Raw genomic sequence first — 17,159 nt, forward strand, 5'->3', positions numbered from 1 at the left:
TTTTTTGATGGAGACTTGCTCTGTCTCCCAGGCTGGAGTGCAATGGCATGATTGATCGTGGCTCACTGGAACATCCGTCTCCTGGGTTCAAGCAATTCTCCTGCCTCAGCCTCCTGAATAGCTGGGATTACAGGCACATGCCACCATGCCCAGCTAATTTTTTTATTTTTAGTAGAGACAGTGTTTCACCATGTTCGTCAGGCTGGTCTTGAACTCCCGACCTTGTGATCTGCCCAGCTGGGCCTCCAAAAGTGCTGGGATTACAGGCATGAGCCACAGCACCCAGCCAGAGGAAATTCCTTCTCAATTGAGTACAGTGCCTGAGTGGCTAAAAGATGGGCTTTCTGCCTCAATATCTTGAATATTTTATTTTTGGGGGGCTGTGTTGGTTAGCCTTTAAATGACCATATCCATGAGGCTTACTGGCATTCTCTTTAAAAAGCAATTCTTAGTGGAACCAACTTGCTGGACAACCAGAGATGCCCAGGTGGATGAATGGATGGATGGATGTATCGATAGATAGATAGATAGATAGATACATACATACATACATACATACATAAATACATGCATACATACATACATACATGCATGGATTCCTAAGAGTGCTCACCAGCCTAGGTGCTCACCAGCCTAGATCCTCACTCTGAGTTTTTCTTTCATTGGAAAAATCCATACTTTCAGCTGATAGTAAAGTAACACAACAAAGAGAATGTTTACAAACAGAGATAAAAATGAGATTCCTCTTTTAAGCTCTGTTATTTTAATAAGAAATGTTTAAAAGAAGAGGTTGAAGCCTTCTTTGCAGTGGACTTTTTCTGCTGACTTTTGGTACAGGCATTGAGCTATGCTCTTGCCATCCATTCATTTCATTACGTGTTTTATTTATTTATTTTTTAACAAATATGTTTCAAATTCAAAGCCTTTTTAAAGGAAATGTTGGAGACACAATTCATAAGCATGAATTAACAGTGATAGAAATGTGATTGCATTTGACTGAATTGTGGAGCAAGCAATACACTTAAAACTAGACATTAAAAAAGCACATGGAAAAAAGGTGAACTATTTATTTGTCCAGAATATGTGGAAAATTTTCCAAGGATCCACCCAGCACAGAGGCAGGGACTTTGAATGACCTTTTTCTGCTCATCTGCTTTAAATCATTTCCACAGTCTTCAGCACACTTATAATAATGACACCAATTCATGAAATTTCTAAACCTATAAAAGGCTAATATAGATACAGATATGAGTTCTGTAATTTTATTATAATCACTTTTATCTTTATCAGCTTCTGGAAATGGAAAGTTTTTCCTGTATTTCTTTAAAATTAAGTTACATAATTTAAAAAAAATTGATGATAGATATAGTTCTTAAAATTCACTTGAGTAGGTTTTCATTCATTGTGGGCAAAATCATGACATAGATTTTGAAATTTGAAACTGTAATACTTTAATATTATTAATAAAATTGGTGCTCATCTCTAGAGGAAGAAACCACAGAAGAAAGAAGTTAGCCACTTATATCTGTTTGAAGGTTGATGCTAGACTAAAATCTAGGACTTCCAGATTATTTTTGAGCATTTTTTGTTCAGGTTTTATTTTTGTCCACGTTTTTTTCCTTAGAAAAGTAAAGCCAACATATGTTTGCTAAATAAAGAGAAGCACTTTCTAAGTTCAGAGACATAAAATCTAATTTTGTGTGACACAAAGTATATGAAATATTTTCTTCTTAAATTTATCTTCCTCAAAGATCTAAAGTGCTAAGATATTCTGGGTTTCTTCTTGTTTAGCAGTCTTTATTATTATCTGTTACAAAAGTGAAATAATAGCATAAATTTAATAATAAATCTATAGTAAATGATAATAAAACTATAATAAATAATAATAAAAATGTATTTTTTTATTAAAAACCTGAATAAATATTGTTGTACTTCAATTCTCCAGGATATTTATACGAGCAAAGTAAGTTTATATAAAAATGCATATATAGTCCTTGGTGGACTTGAATAAGATCCTGTAGAGGCTGGGCGTGGTGGCTCAAGCCTGTAATCCCAGCACTTTGGGAGGCTGAGGTGGGTGGATCACGAGGTCAAGAGATCGAGACCCTCCTGGTCAACATAGTGAAACCCTGTCTCTACTAAAAATACAAAAAATCAGCTGGGCATGCCTGTAATCCCAGCTACTCAGGAGGCTGAGGCAGGAGAATTGCCTGAACCCAGGAGGCGGAGGTTGCAGTAAGCTGAGATCGCGCCATTGCACTCCAGCCTGGGCAACAAGAGCGAAACTCCGCCTCAAAAAAAAAAAAATGCATATATATGCACGTGTGTGTGTGTGTATATATAGTGCAGACAAAAAATACATATTTAAATATGCATCTGCTATTACTGTATATATAAAACTTCTATTATTTTAATATTCATAAAGTATTAATAGTAAGATAATAAAACCATAATAAATAATAATAAATCTGTAATTATTAAAAATGTATTAAAGTTTTTTATTAAAAACCTGAATAAATATTGTTGTACTTCAATTATTCAGGATATTTATATGAGCAAAGTAAGTTTATATAAAAATGCACATATATGCACGTGTGTATATATATATATATGTTACACACAAAAAATACATATTTATATATGCATCTGCTATTACTATGTATATAAAATTTCTATTGATAATTTTCATAAAGTAGTAAGAGTGTTAATATTTCTAAGGTCCTCAAAACAATATCTGGCATACAATAAGTGTTACATGTTTCCTTTTAGCTATGCTGACATAGATGATAATCTAACTAAATTTTAGATCCATAAAAAACATAAGAAACATAGGTTTATTTTAAAAATAAAACTTTGTGTTCAATAAAGGCTAAAAATCTCTATTATGGCTTCAACAATTCTGAAAGCATTACATCTCCAGCAGTCAGTAAATAATAAGTGCTAAATGAGTGGTATAGAAAATAAGTCCTGTGGAAGTTTAATAGAAGGAAAGATTGCTTCCAGATGAAACAGTTAGGGAATGCTTTGCAAGAGTCAGGATATAAGCTGTATTTTGAAAAATGGGCAGGATTTAGATCTGGAGAAGCAGAGTAGGGAGGACTGTGTTGAGAGGCGTTATACTAGGAGTAAAATGTAAAAACAGAGCTAAATTTTCAGTTTTCTATGCCTTGGGTTTGATGAAATAAGATTAATATATCTAAGTATGAAGCCAAGAGGGAAATGTTCTTTCTCTTTTTCATTGACTTGAACTCTCTTCCATGATCACTGTAATTTTTTAAAAATAAGTATCCCTGGACAATATGTTTTCTATTATATTTTCTTGGATAATGATATATTCACACTTGTTGCTTGGAAAATAATACATTTCCATAATTATGTTACCATGTTATATTTGCAATGTGAAATAAAAGCAAGTGAGTGTGTGTTATGGTGGTGTGGTGTGGTGTGGTGTGGTGTGTGGTATGAGCCATTCTATAAAAACTGGATTTCTCCAGTTCATAAAGAAACCAGACAGCTTCCTTCCTTCCTTCCTTCCTTCCTTCCTTCCTTCCTTCCTTCCTTCCTTCCTCCCTCCCTCCCTCCCTCCCTCCCTTCCTTCCTTCCTTCCTTCCTTCCTCCCTCCCTCCCTCCCTTCCCTCCCTCCCTCCCTCCCTCCCTCCCTCTCTCTCTCTCTCTCTCTCTCTTTCTTTCTTTCTTTCTTTCTTTTTTCTTTTTTTTTCATCAGAGTAGGAAGAAAGGCATTTTCTCTTCTTGAGCAAAATACTGATTGAAGTATAGCTGGGCATTGGAAGTCGCAGAGGATACCTTGTGTAACTTCATAGAAATCTGGTCACAAGAGGTGGTTCTGGAGTTAGTTGTTTCCTCAGAAAAAAAGCTCTGTTATTGATCTTCAAATCGCCGTGTTACCTACATCATCTTAACTGGCAAGGGACACATTCTTGCATACTCTTCTATGTGCTGGCTAATGAAAGTTATTTGGCAGTTTAATCATTAGTAAAATGTATTATGAAAGAATAGTCAGAAAATAAAATTCTGAGTGAGTATCTGCTGGGGGAGAAAGAGAGAATACTTTAAATACATATCTAAGCTGAAAATAAATGATTTGGGGATTTTCTGCTGTTTAGAATTATCTACACCAGTAGTCCCCTCTATTCCTTCTTGTAACCAAATGTTGACTTAGTTTGTCTGCTAGAAGTCTACTCCGGTTGCAAAAAGTTGTAGTAATTATGATATATCCAAGTTAATTGTCAATGCAAACCTCTGACTCAGTTATGTATACATATAAACGTATTTTCTTTTTTTTTTATTTGGTGAAACTTGTTATGAAACATACTAAGGTGAATTTTAGGTTAATATATAAAAATAATTCTTTATCAAATACCAAGTGTGGTGAAAATTATCTGTATTTCATTTTCTCTAAATAATGTAGCCTCATTTGTTAATATACGCCAGTTCCATCTATAATATTTATTAAACCCTCTTTGTGAGTAAAATCCTATGATCACATCACCTCAGGAGTTATTTAGATGTGATTAAAGACTAGAATTTCAGCTGGACAAGCCCACAATGTTTGTGGCTCCACTTTGCACCTTAAAACTTGCATTTGCACCTGCAAAAGGCTGAAATGAATCGTAAGGCAGCACATGTGTGTTTCATTATTCATTTTTTTATGAGCAGATGTGGGCGATATGGGCAAAGAGCTAGATGCATCTTTAATTGAGAAAACCTGTGGAAAACTTATCCTTAAATCTCTCCTAGGGAATTGACTTAGAACACTATGCACCATGATTTGGAAACTACGAATGAGATGCAAATGTTGACCAGACAACCCAAGCTTGGACACAGGCTGTCAAAAATGCATATTATAGACATTAATCCTCAGATTTTCTTCTTTCAAATATCTCTATGAATAATACGGTGTCTACTAGGTTTTTTTAAAATGTTCACTCTAAAGTAATATAAACCATCAGGAATAAAGACATAAAACCCAGTGAAATTTATTTGGACAGAAATAAATTGGGTCCCAAACTTATTTTTTCATGTGTATTCACACAGAAAGAGTCTCAAATTTTGCAACTTAAATTTTTTGTGTAATTTACACTTAGCTGTTATCTTTAAAGTAACTTGCCAAGTTCCTGTTGTTGAAGAGTGAAGATAAGAGTGAATGAGACACAGACCTTGAAATCAAGAAATATGTTTTTAAAAGTGAACTCTATAAGATTTGGCCATTCTGGAACTTATACTGATAATATAATATAGCTCTTTGTTATATCAAAATTTCTTCTGTTTTTAACATGAAATCGAAAATTAGATTGTTCTATAAAAACTAATGTTAAGACAAAAAATTAAAAATAGCTATAGCTACAGTAATTTGTTAATGGTAACACAGTATAAAAAGATGAAAATTGTAATGTCATAAAATAAGATATGGAGAGAGGAAAAGTTAAAGTTTCCAAAGTTTTAAAATGTGATTAAAGTTAAGTTGGCATCAGCTTAAAATAGACTTTTGTAAATACAAGATGTTTTACTTAAGCCCCATTGTAACCACAAGAAAGACTTAGAGTAGATACACAAAACATAAAGGAAAAGGAATAAAAGCATACCACTATAAAAACTATCAAATCAAAAAGAAGATAGCAAGAAAAAAAGAAACAAACTGTAAAACAGTTGGAAAATAATGAATAAATGGCAGTACATCCTCATTCGTCAGCAATTACTTAATATTTAAATGGAGTAAATTCTTCAATCAAATGACATAGAGTGACTGACTGGATTAAAAAAAATGAGATCCAACTATATGCCACCTATAAGAGACTCACTTTAGTTTTAAAGGCATACAGAGGTTGAATATGATGACATTAGAAAAAAATATTCCACGCAAATAGTAATCAAAAGAGAATAAGGGTGGCTGAATTTATATCATACAAAATAGACTTTAAGTCAAAAACTATCACAAGGGACAAATAAGGTCATTATATAACAATAAAGGGATCAATTCATCAAAAGGCTATAACAATTGTTAATATATCAGAGCACCTAAATGCATAAAGCAAATAATGCCAAAACTTAAGGGAAAAATAGGTAGCAATACAATAATTGTAGGGGATTTTAATACCCCACTTTCAACAATATATCAATCATCCAGGAAAAAAAAATCCAGAAAAAAAATATATTTGAAGCTGTCACAGAGCATTCTCTATAATACATAATATGTTAAGCCACAAAACAAGTCTTAATAAATAAAGAAAATTGAAATCATATCAATTATCTTTTTTGACCATGATGGTATGGATCTAGAAATCAAAGGTGGAAAATTCGAAAATTCACAAACACAAGGAAATTATATAACACATTCCCGAACAGTTAATTAGTCAGAGAAGAAATCAAAAGAGAAATAAAAACATATTGAGACAAACTAACAAAACTTATGAAATGCAGCAAAAGTAGTTCGAAGAGAAAAACTTATAGTGGTAGTTGTTTGCATTATTTGTTGATGTTGTTTTGTTTTTAGAGACAGAATCTCACTTTGTTGCCCAGGCTGGAGTGCATTGGTGCAATCATAGCTAACTGTAACCTTGAATCCTTGAACTCAAATGATCTTCCAAAATTACCCTCCTAAGTAGAGAGGACTACAGGCATGTAACACCATCTCTACTATTTTATTTTATTTTTTGTAGATTTGGGTTGCCCAGGCTAGTCTTGCACTACTGGCCTCAGGTAACCCTTCTGTTTTGGCATCTCACAATGCTGGATTTACATGTGTAAACCAGTATGCCCGACCTCAAAATTTAACCCATAATAATGTAAAAAAAATTAAAAATAGATTAAACAAATATATGACCAAAACTCTAAAATTACTAAATAAAACATAGAAAAAAATGTGTCTTGACACTGGTCTTGGCAATAATTTTTTTGGATGTGATGCCAAATGCACAAGCAAAAAATAAAAGAAAAATAGACAAATAGGATTGCATCAAACCAAGAAGATTGTACACAGCAAAAGCAGCTACAAAGTGAAAAGGCAAACTATGAAATGGGAGAAAATACTTGCAAATCAGACATCTAGCAAGGGGTTAATATCAAACCATATATGAAATACAAACAACTTAATAGCAAGAAAGCAAAGAATGGAATTAAAAAATGGGCAAAGGAACTGAATAAACATTCCTCAAAAGAAGACAAAAGAATGTCCAACAAGTATATGAAAAAATTATCAACATTACTAATGACCAGATAAATATGAATAAAAACCACAATAAGATATCACCTGATACTTGTTAGAATGCCTATTCTCAAAAAGTTAAAGGTAACAAGTGTTAATGAGGATGTAGAGAAAGGGAACATGTGCACACTGTTTTGGGGCATGTAAATGGGTATTGCTATTACAGAAAATGGTATGGAGGTTCCTCAAAAAGTTAAAAACGGAACTACCATATGATCCAGCAATCTCACTTCTGGTTATATACTTAAAAGAATTGAAACATATCTCAAAAAGAGAATTGCACTCTCATGTTCATTGTAGTATTATTCGCAACAGCCAAGAAATGAAATCAACCTAAGTGTTCATCAGTGATAAATAGATAAAAATGCTGTACACGCACACACATGCATGCACACGCACATACATACACACACACACACACACATTTAGGAATGCTATTTATGTTTTTTTTTTTAAAAGAGACAAATCTTATTTGTGACAACATAGATGAACCTAGCGGACATAGATGAACCTAGGGGAAAATATGATGCCTTATAGAACCAGGCCAAGAAAGACAAATACTGCATAATCTTACCTATGTGTGGAATCTAAAAAAGTTGATTTCTTAGAAACAGAGAGTAGAGTTGTGGTTACTAGGGATTACATGAGGCAAGTAGGGAGATACTGGTCAAAGAATACAAAGTTTCAGTTATGTAGAATGAATAAATTTTGGAGATCTAATGTAGATTCCCAAACTATAGTTAATAATACTGGGTTTACTTAAAATTGAGTGAAAGTAGATCTGAAATGTTCTCACCATACACATAAAAAGAAAAGGTAAACATACAAGGTGATTAATATGTTAATTAACTTGATTAAAAAGAAATATAATTATTTCATAATATAAATGTGTATTAAAACATCATGTTGTATGCCTTGACTATATTTTATTTGCTAATCATTGTCCCTCTCATTACTCATGTTATCTGTTCTTAAGACTTTAAGAATTCTTCTTACCCAGAAATAGGACAACAATACTGACCAAAGTTTTCGTTCATAGTTCTACATTTGACTGGTATCTTACTCAACCTTTCTCATCTCTCACACTTTAATAAAACTGGAAAAATTGAATTAAATCTATACATCAGGAGAAATTTATTATCTTTATTGAGTTTTCCTATACATGCATATCTATGTCTCCACATCTATTTAGGACTTCTTTAATGCTTCAATTAAGTTTTAGAATTTTTGTTAAGCCCAATACAACTAATGTTATGCTTAAAACCTTCCCTTCTTGGTGTTCAGTATTGGGTAGAGAATAAGGAATTGCACATTAAGAAATAATTCCCTAAGAAATTTACAATTTAATGAGGGAGACCAAGGACACAATTATAATACAGAATGATTAGTGTGCAAAGGAGTGGTGGGAACCAATAGAAAAAGCTCCTGTATCAGCAATGGGGAACTGTTAGACTTGAAATGTAAGTTAGTGTCCACCATGTTTGGAGAAGGTATGAAAGTTACAAATAAGAGAAAATATGATGCCTTATAGAAACAGCATGAACAGTTGCCATATACAAGCATGCACGCACACAAACACACACACACACACACACACATACAGAGAGAGAGCGAGGAAGAATGAAGTTGGAGAGGTAATAATTACAGCTAATATTTACTTATTACTGTGTGTTGAACAGTATTCTAAGGACATTCAAAATTTATCTCCTCTAGTCCACATCATAATCACATGCAGAAATTCCCCCACTTAAAAAGTAAGAATTCTGAGGCCTAAGATAAATTAAGTACCTTCCCAACACCCTCAGCAAGTAGATGATACAATTCAAACCTGGGCCCTAGGCTTTATACTCTTAATTACTACACTGTGTGGTCTTGAGGAGGAACAAGTTGAGATACTTTTAGGGGTACAAATCCCTAAACTGACCTAGATAGCATTTGGCAATCTTTGAGGAGTTTTAGGTCTTGAATTTTAGCCAAGTTGAAAAAATAGCTAAATAAAGGATTGGAGGGGAATGCTTCTGCAATCAGGAAGAAGATCTAAAAGCTGTATTTATATATGCTCCTGAAGTTATGGGGATTAATTAAATTCCGGGAAATCTATCATAAGTTGAAAATATCATAAATTGAAAATGCGCTTAATAAAGTGCACTTAACCTACCAACCCTCATGGGTTACTCTATCCTATCTTAAACTTGCTCAAAACGCTTATATTAGCCTATTGTTGGACAAAATCATTTAACACAAAGCCTATTTTTTAAATAAAGTGTTAAATGTCTCAGATAATTTGTTGAATGTTGTACTAAAAGTGAAAAACAGAATGGTTGTACAGGCACTCAGAGTATAGTTCCTACTGACTTTACTTCTTTTGCATCATCAGAGAGTCAAAAAGTCCTAAGTAGAAGCAACATACATCGAGGAGTGTCTGTATTTTAGAGAAAGAGGGAAATGTAAATAAGATAGGGCACAAGAATGGACAAAACAGCAAATTTTCAAGTGATTTTAAGGAGGCCAAGGGCAGCATCAACAGAACTTGTTGAGGGAAATGTTTGGCAGAATGAGTTGAAGTGGCTGAATCATTGGCTTCCAGCTTAAACATTTTGATAGATGATAGGGCAATTGATTGCAATAGCAATAGCTCAAGTGTTATGTTCTCTTGGAGGCCTTTCCTGAGCCTGCTGCCTCCACACATGCCTTAATCCCCATGGAGTTAAGAAGTAAGCACCTGTTCTCAGGTTTTTTTTTTTTTTTTTTTTTTTTTTTTTTTTTTTTTTTTTTTTTTTTTTTAATATTCTGAGGATACCACTCTTCAACCCAGTCATGTTGCATGATTTTTCCCATTTGACTCTAGTCATCTTTTGCACCAATATCTCCAGAAGCTAACAGAATCAGAGGATCATTTAAATATTTGTTGAATGAGTACAATCACTTATGTAAGTGGTAGGGAAGAATAGGGATCAAGAAACACCAGAAAGTAACATTTATGACACATGTGCTACCTTGGGGGAAAATAATTTAGAAATATGGGGAGCATTTTATCTATTGTTGCTCATAAAGCATGAGATTTAGGAAAACAATAGAGAATTGGGAAAAGACAACTGGCTACAAATATTATTTTAATAAGCAAAATGTGCTTCTTTGAGCCATGGTTTAAAATACTGCAAGAAGGATCTTTTTCTGAATGTGAAATGCATCTTTTATATTTATCATGACCCCTTCAATATGAAAATTCAGTGGCCAGTTGGTGGAAAAAAGGCTTGGCTAAATCTGCAAAAAGTATTTTTATGGAAAACATTAGGAATGACATGATAAGGAGATAAAAATGGAAGAAGTACCCAGGACAAAATAATTACAAATGAGGGCAGGAACAGTGAGACTGCTCATGGTATGGAAATCCACAGATCAGAAACCAAAGGAGATTGCATTGGAGGGACCGCAAGCACAGCTCATGTGAATTACCACTCATCATTGTCCCTCCCATTATTCATGTTGTTTGTGCTTAAGACTTCAAGAATCTTCTTACCCCGAAGTAGGGCAACATCACTGACCAAAGTTTTAGTTCATAGCTCTACATTTTACTGGTATCTTACACAACCATTCTATTACTTCATCTTTTAAAACCTAATTTCCTATCTGTATCACTGAGTACATATCTGTGTATATCCTGTTCATCTAATTATGTATCTGTGAGTGCCTTTATCAATGGAGGTAGTTTCTTAGTGATTGTATATTACTTCCTTCTATCTTCTTGACACTTCACATGGAGTCTTGTACATAAAAGAAATTCGAAGTGTTAAATATGTGACAGAAAATGAATGTCATATGATAATTTTACAGTCACTTTATAAGGAGGATGGATTGAGATAAAAAATGAGATGGTCTGTTATTTGCTGTCCTTTTGTCAACTTGAAGATGTATAAATGATGACTGTAGGATGCAATGTATTAGAGGAGATAAATTTATCCACATTTAAAACAAATGAAAGGAATAAAAAGGCCAAGGTGGAAGTGAAGAATGTCAGAGGAAGAAGAAAGACAAACTGAAAGGCAGAATTTAAAAGGGGTAGGAGCTGATACTGTGGACCTAACTTGGAAAGAAAACAGAAATTTTGACATAAAGTTTGTGCTCTGAGATATAAAAATACCTTCTATGAACTCTTAATTTTTAGCCAAATAACACCCCATTCCTTAGAAGGATCCAGTTATTTATGTATATTATTATTATTAATGGTGTGGTAGGGAATGAGAAAGGCATGAAGACAAGAACAGAAACTTCCATGGGATGCAGCTGTGTTTACATTAGACAGGCAGGTAGGGAGACAGATACAGGAATAGAACCCAGTCTGCCAGGGAGAAGAGCCAAGTAGTACTGAGTGGTCACTCCCTGCCGTTAAGCAAAGAGTTTACTAGGGATAAGAATAAAGAAAATTGGTGTTTTCTAACTATAGTGTGCCTGTGTACCCAGATAGAAGAAATGCATGATGTTAATCCCAAAGAGGGATGAGGCTCAGCAGTACAGTGGAGAGCCACGTAATTCTGTTTCTGCATTCTAAACTGTGAGGATCAGTGTTTCTGCTCCTCTTTCCATCTGATCCATCTTTCCCCATATTCTCTATTCTCTTCCTAAACACTGATCAATTTCTTTATCTCGAAATATAAGGTTTGAGATATTAAAATATTAAATATAATATATGTAAAATTTAAAAATACGGGTGCTTAGAACACATTTGACATTCAAATAACATTTATTTCTCTTTCTGTATCTTTGACTGTTTAGATAGCTACTGAAATTTTTATTCAATTTTAAATAGTGAGAAAATGGAAGTAATGATGTGACCTCTTAATCTAATTTTTAAAACAGGAAATAATTTTTAAATAAGAGAGTAATGGGGTTCTTGTGAGAAGGGCCTTTTTGCCTTAGAGTTCTCAATTATTAGTGAATGGAATCCTGTACAGAATTAGACATGTGTCCAAATGCTATTAAAAAATGAGCGTAAATTCTGCAAAGTGAAGGAGTGCCCAGGCAATACAAGCCTGGAGATATGGTCATAGTACTAGATGATGATGATGATGATGATGATGACGACATAATACCATATTGTTCGTTGGCTATATCTTCAAAATTGTCACCTCTCCCTGTTCTCACTTGTCTCTTAGCTTCCAGGGTGTTAGAAGTTTGTCTCAGTTTCTTCTAACCCATTTCAATAACACTGTGTAGCAACAGCCTAGAAAATACACAAAGTGTGGTTTTGTTCCCTTCACCTTTGCCACTGCCAAGAAAGATCATCATTGCTGAAATTCCTCAGCATTAGCAACCTCTTCGCTGATCACAGGAGGTAACTATTGTCAAAGATTAGGGTGCAATCACGAGGTCAGGACTATGTCCGTACCACTTTAATGGTTCTTTTATCTCTTTCTTCTAGGCCTAATAGGATAAGAAACTAGATTGAACTCTATAGAGCTCATCATATCTTCACAGTTTCTTTCGGGAAACTGCTTTATTCCTGTTTCCAGATAGCCCGAGTTGTATGAGATGATTTGACTTTAGTCATGTAGTCTCTAAAATTTCCACCACACCAGAGTTCATACCACTGTTTGATCCACTAAAGGAGTGGATGAGTTAAGAAGGCTGGGAAGCTCCTGAAACGCCTATTAGACCCTAAAATTTTATCTGATCTTAATGATAAAGAAAATAGGGAAGGTAATATAAAGAGATAGATACAGCTAGATAGAGGGCAATCGATAAGACATAATTTTAAAAGAATTGGTGGAAAAGATGGTCTGCATGACATTTAGCTGAGGATATTCTTTACAGTAACATAGAGCAATATAAGATACACCAAGGATGCTTAGATCTGCAGTGAAAAAAAAATGCATGGACAACAGAAATGCTTTTTAATTTCTTTGTGTGTGTGTGTGTGTGTGTGTTATTTTGTTCAAGGCTTGAAGGATATTAAGGATATCCTTAATATCCTTGAGGATATTAAGCCAAAGTTGTAATACAAAGAGTTCAAGAAAGTAGTTCTGCTCAACAATTTTCATTTTGTTTCATGTCAAAAGGAAATATATTTTAGATGGTAAAATTTAGAATAAGCATTAATATGAAATCATGGTTCAATGAAAAGACTAAAGTGACTGCTTAGCAGCTCTTCCAACTCACAAGAATGGAGCTCAGTTACTATGAGAACTTGCATATGCGTTTAAAATGTTTTCACTGATCTCTAAGGATCCAGGGAAACTAGAAAGAAATACAGAAATAGAAAACAGATACTTGTTACAACTTCTTTTAAAGGAAAACTGGCGGTTATAATATATAAGTCAATAAGCATATCTTTAGAACCAGGCAAATTGTACAATGGCTTATCTTATGGGTAATTTACAAAAATATGAATGATTTAGAATAATGCTAGCCTGAGTACACCATATGTTATGCTCTACATTAACCTCAATATTTTGATAAATTAAAATAGATTCAAGAAATATATAATCATGGTCTTTGTATTTTTGCAAGAAATCAGAATAATTTTTCCATTATGTCCTTTGAAACAAAATGGAAGATTAAAACCTCTCGAACAGAAAAAAACATTTGATAAATTTGCACTGTGTTGGAACATTTACATAGAATGGACTCAGTCATGGGCGTCTTGGAGTCAGAGAATATCTTTTATTTATCTTAGTATGCCAGCATGGAGCACATAGTAAATACTCAGAGATATTAATATCTGACTGAGTGAAGGAATGAATATTGAATAAATTCATCCAATAGTTTGTTGTGTAAGCACTTTTCAGTAAAAGCAATGGCAACAAAAGACAAACTAGACAAATGGGACCTAATCAAACTCCACAGCTTCTGCGCAGCAAAAGAAACAGTGATTAGAGTGAATCGGCAACCAACAGAATGGGAAAAAATTTTTGCAACCTACCCATCTGACAAAGGGCTGATATCCAGAATCTACAAACAACTAAAACAGATTTATAAGAAAAAAACAAGCCCATTCAACAGTGGACAAAGGATATGAACAGATATTTTACAAAAGAAGACATACATGAGGCTAACAAACGTATGAAAAAATGCTCACCATCATTGGTCATTAGAGAAATGCAAATCAAAACTACATTGAGATACCATCTCACACCAGTTAGAATGGCGATCATTAAAAAAATCTGGAGACAACAGATGCTGGATAGGATGTGGAGAAACAGGAACACTTTTACACTGTTGGTGGGAGTGTAAATTAGTTCAACCATTGTGGAAGACAGTGTGGCGATTCCTCAAGGACCTAGAAATAGAAATTCCATTTGACCCAGCAATCCCATTACTGGGTATATATCCAAAGGATTATAAATCATTCTACTATAAGGACACATGCACACGAATGTTAATTGCAGCACTGTTTACAATAGCAAAGACCTGGAACCAACCCAAATGCCCATCAATGATAGAATGGACAGGGAAAATGTGGCACATATACACCATGGAATATTATGCAGCCACCAAAAACAATGAGTTTGTGCCCTTTGTAGGGACATAGATCAACCTGGAAACCATCATTCTCAGCAAACTGACACAAGAACAGAAAATCAAACACTGCATGTTCTCACTCGTAGGTGTGTGTTTAACAATGAGAACATATGGACACAGGGAGGGAGCATCACACACTGGAGTCTGTCAGGGGGAAATAGGGGAGGGACAGCAGGGGGTGGGGAGTTGGGGAGAGATAGCATGGGGAGAAATGCCAGATATATGTGATGGGGAGGAAGGCAGCAAATCACACTGCCATGTGTGTACCTATGCAACAATCTTGCATGATCTTCAGATGTACCCCCAAACCTAAAATGCAATAAAAAAATAATAATAAAGAATTTTTAAAAAATAGTGCTATAAGAAACATTGCAAAGTGGCTTTGGTTCAGGTTCCCTGGATGTTTCTGTCCAAATGCCTGACAATGATGAGGTTGGCTCTGAATCTGCTTTTTACTTAGAAACACACTAATGATTATTATCAGTCAGACTGAGACATTTGTGTCAATATTGTGAGTAATTATAAATCATAGAGAGTAGAAGCTCAGTGATTGACATGCTCTTTTTAAATTTTTTGAATGTGTCCAGATCTTTTATAGAACTATCTTACATCATAAAAAATCTGAAAGTATTGGAAGAATAGTCTCTAGAATTGCAATTATTTTCTGTATGTGATACGATGAATAATTTGAAGTTGTATATTTAATGAGCTTGAAATACTTTAACTTAATATATCTCCTTTCATTTTGCAATGAGCAAGCAAACTTTGACCTCACAATGAATGGATCAGAGTTGGCAAGGATTGTGTGTGGTAGTTTTGTGATGCAGAATGCAGCTAATGGACCATGTAATTAAGAGGACCAATTGCTAATGTGGTTGGAGAAATTCCAAGAACTCTGATATGAAGCCTACCAATTACAGTACATTTCCCACTACTATCCAAGGGGATTAATAATTCTTTTCATTGGCTTTATTAAAATTCTTCAACAAATTTAAGAATATTTTAATTCATAATGGAAGAAATAGTATTATATCTACTTGTATAGCAAAGTACAGGAAATGAGAGAGGCATAGCTCATCTCTAAGTATCTATAATAGTTCTATCTGTACTTCTTTATGTAATAGAACTTTCATAATTCTATTTTATCTCACTGATATTGAGTGTACGTAAATGAATTCACAATATATTGATCTTTTTTGTCAAGGATTAATAAATAATCCAAATAGAGGTAAAAGGCAAGGGATAACATACATAGATAAGGGTCAATTCTTTTACGATACACAGTGTCAGTAAGTAATAAAGAAGATTCTATATAATTATAGCATTTTCCCCCCTCCTTTATTTTTACTGCTAGATTTTCCCTAGGTGCTCAATAAATGTTTATGGAACTAGATTGAATCATCAATATCACAGTCTTAGTAAAATATTATTTTGAAAGGCATAACTCCAGTACTTACGTAAAACATAAGTAATTTAAATCATATAATTTATCTTTGAATCTCCAGTGCTAAGCATAGTTTATGCTATTTTAATTTTAAGTCAATATATGTTGATTGAAAGAATACATGAATAAATCCTTTTTAATTAGCTCTAATTAGAAATTTTTTGTTTTGGTAACATTGTATTGGTCTAAAAGAAGACTGAAGTGCTTGTAGAGGAATGTCAACATTTATAATATGTGGGTAGTCAGAACTAGGCTGATTGTTTTATGTTAATCTTTATGTTTCTATTTATGCTTAAAACATTGATAAATCAACAAATATTTAGTTTGTCTTTTTTTGTCAATCTAAATTGTTTCATAAGATTCATTAAAAAATATTTTTGTGTGTTCATACGGTACTAAGTAGTAAGAATATAATAGCATATAAAGACATACATAGTTTTCTTTCCTTTGATGTCTTCCCTTGCAAACATATAAACATGAGCTAAGCTAAAATAAATGTATTTTTAAATGCATAGCTGAGTTCTCAAGACAGTAAAGGAAATCTCTCAATAGCACAGAAGGAATTAAAAGCTGAAATTAAAATTGCAAGACAACATGAAACCTGGGGATTTTCTTTGGGCATGGGGAGGATACAGCAACCTGTAATTTGTGGGACTAGCTAAATAAGGTTCAGGTTATTAGGTCATGCGCCTATGGAAGGGAAAGGAGATCTGAGAATTATAATTACATCTTCCTTCTCCAAAAGGGTATAACATCCTCAGTGAAAGAGCAGGCTGAAAAAATCCACTGGCCAGAACAGGAAAAAGACATTAAAACCTAGATTTTTTTGGCAATAGCTAGAGATGGCTGGCCATGTGACTCTTCAGAATATATATGTCATAGGCTTGCTTGCCTCACATAGTTTGGGGCTCTCATTATACTAGCTGAGTGGTCAGAAAAACTGGAAGCTGAGAGATTAAATAACAGTGGTCCCAT

The sequence above is a fragment of the Cebus imitator genome, unplaced genomic scaffold, assembly GCF_001604975.1.
Source record: "Cebus imitator isolate Cc_AM_T3 unplaced genomic scaffold, Cebus_imitator-1.0 Scaffold22, whole genome shotgun sequence".
Classification (NCBI taxonomy): Eukaryota; Metazoa; Chordata; class Mammalia; order Primates; family Cebidae; genus Cebus; species Cebus imitator.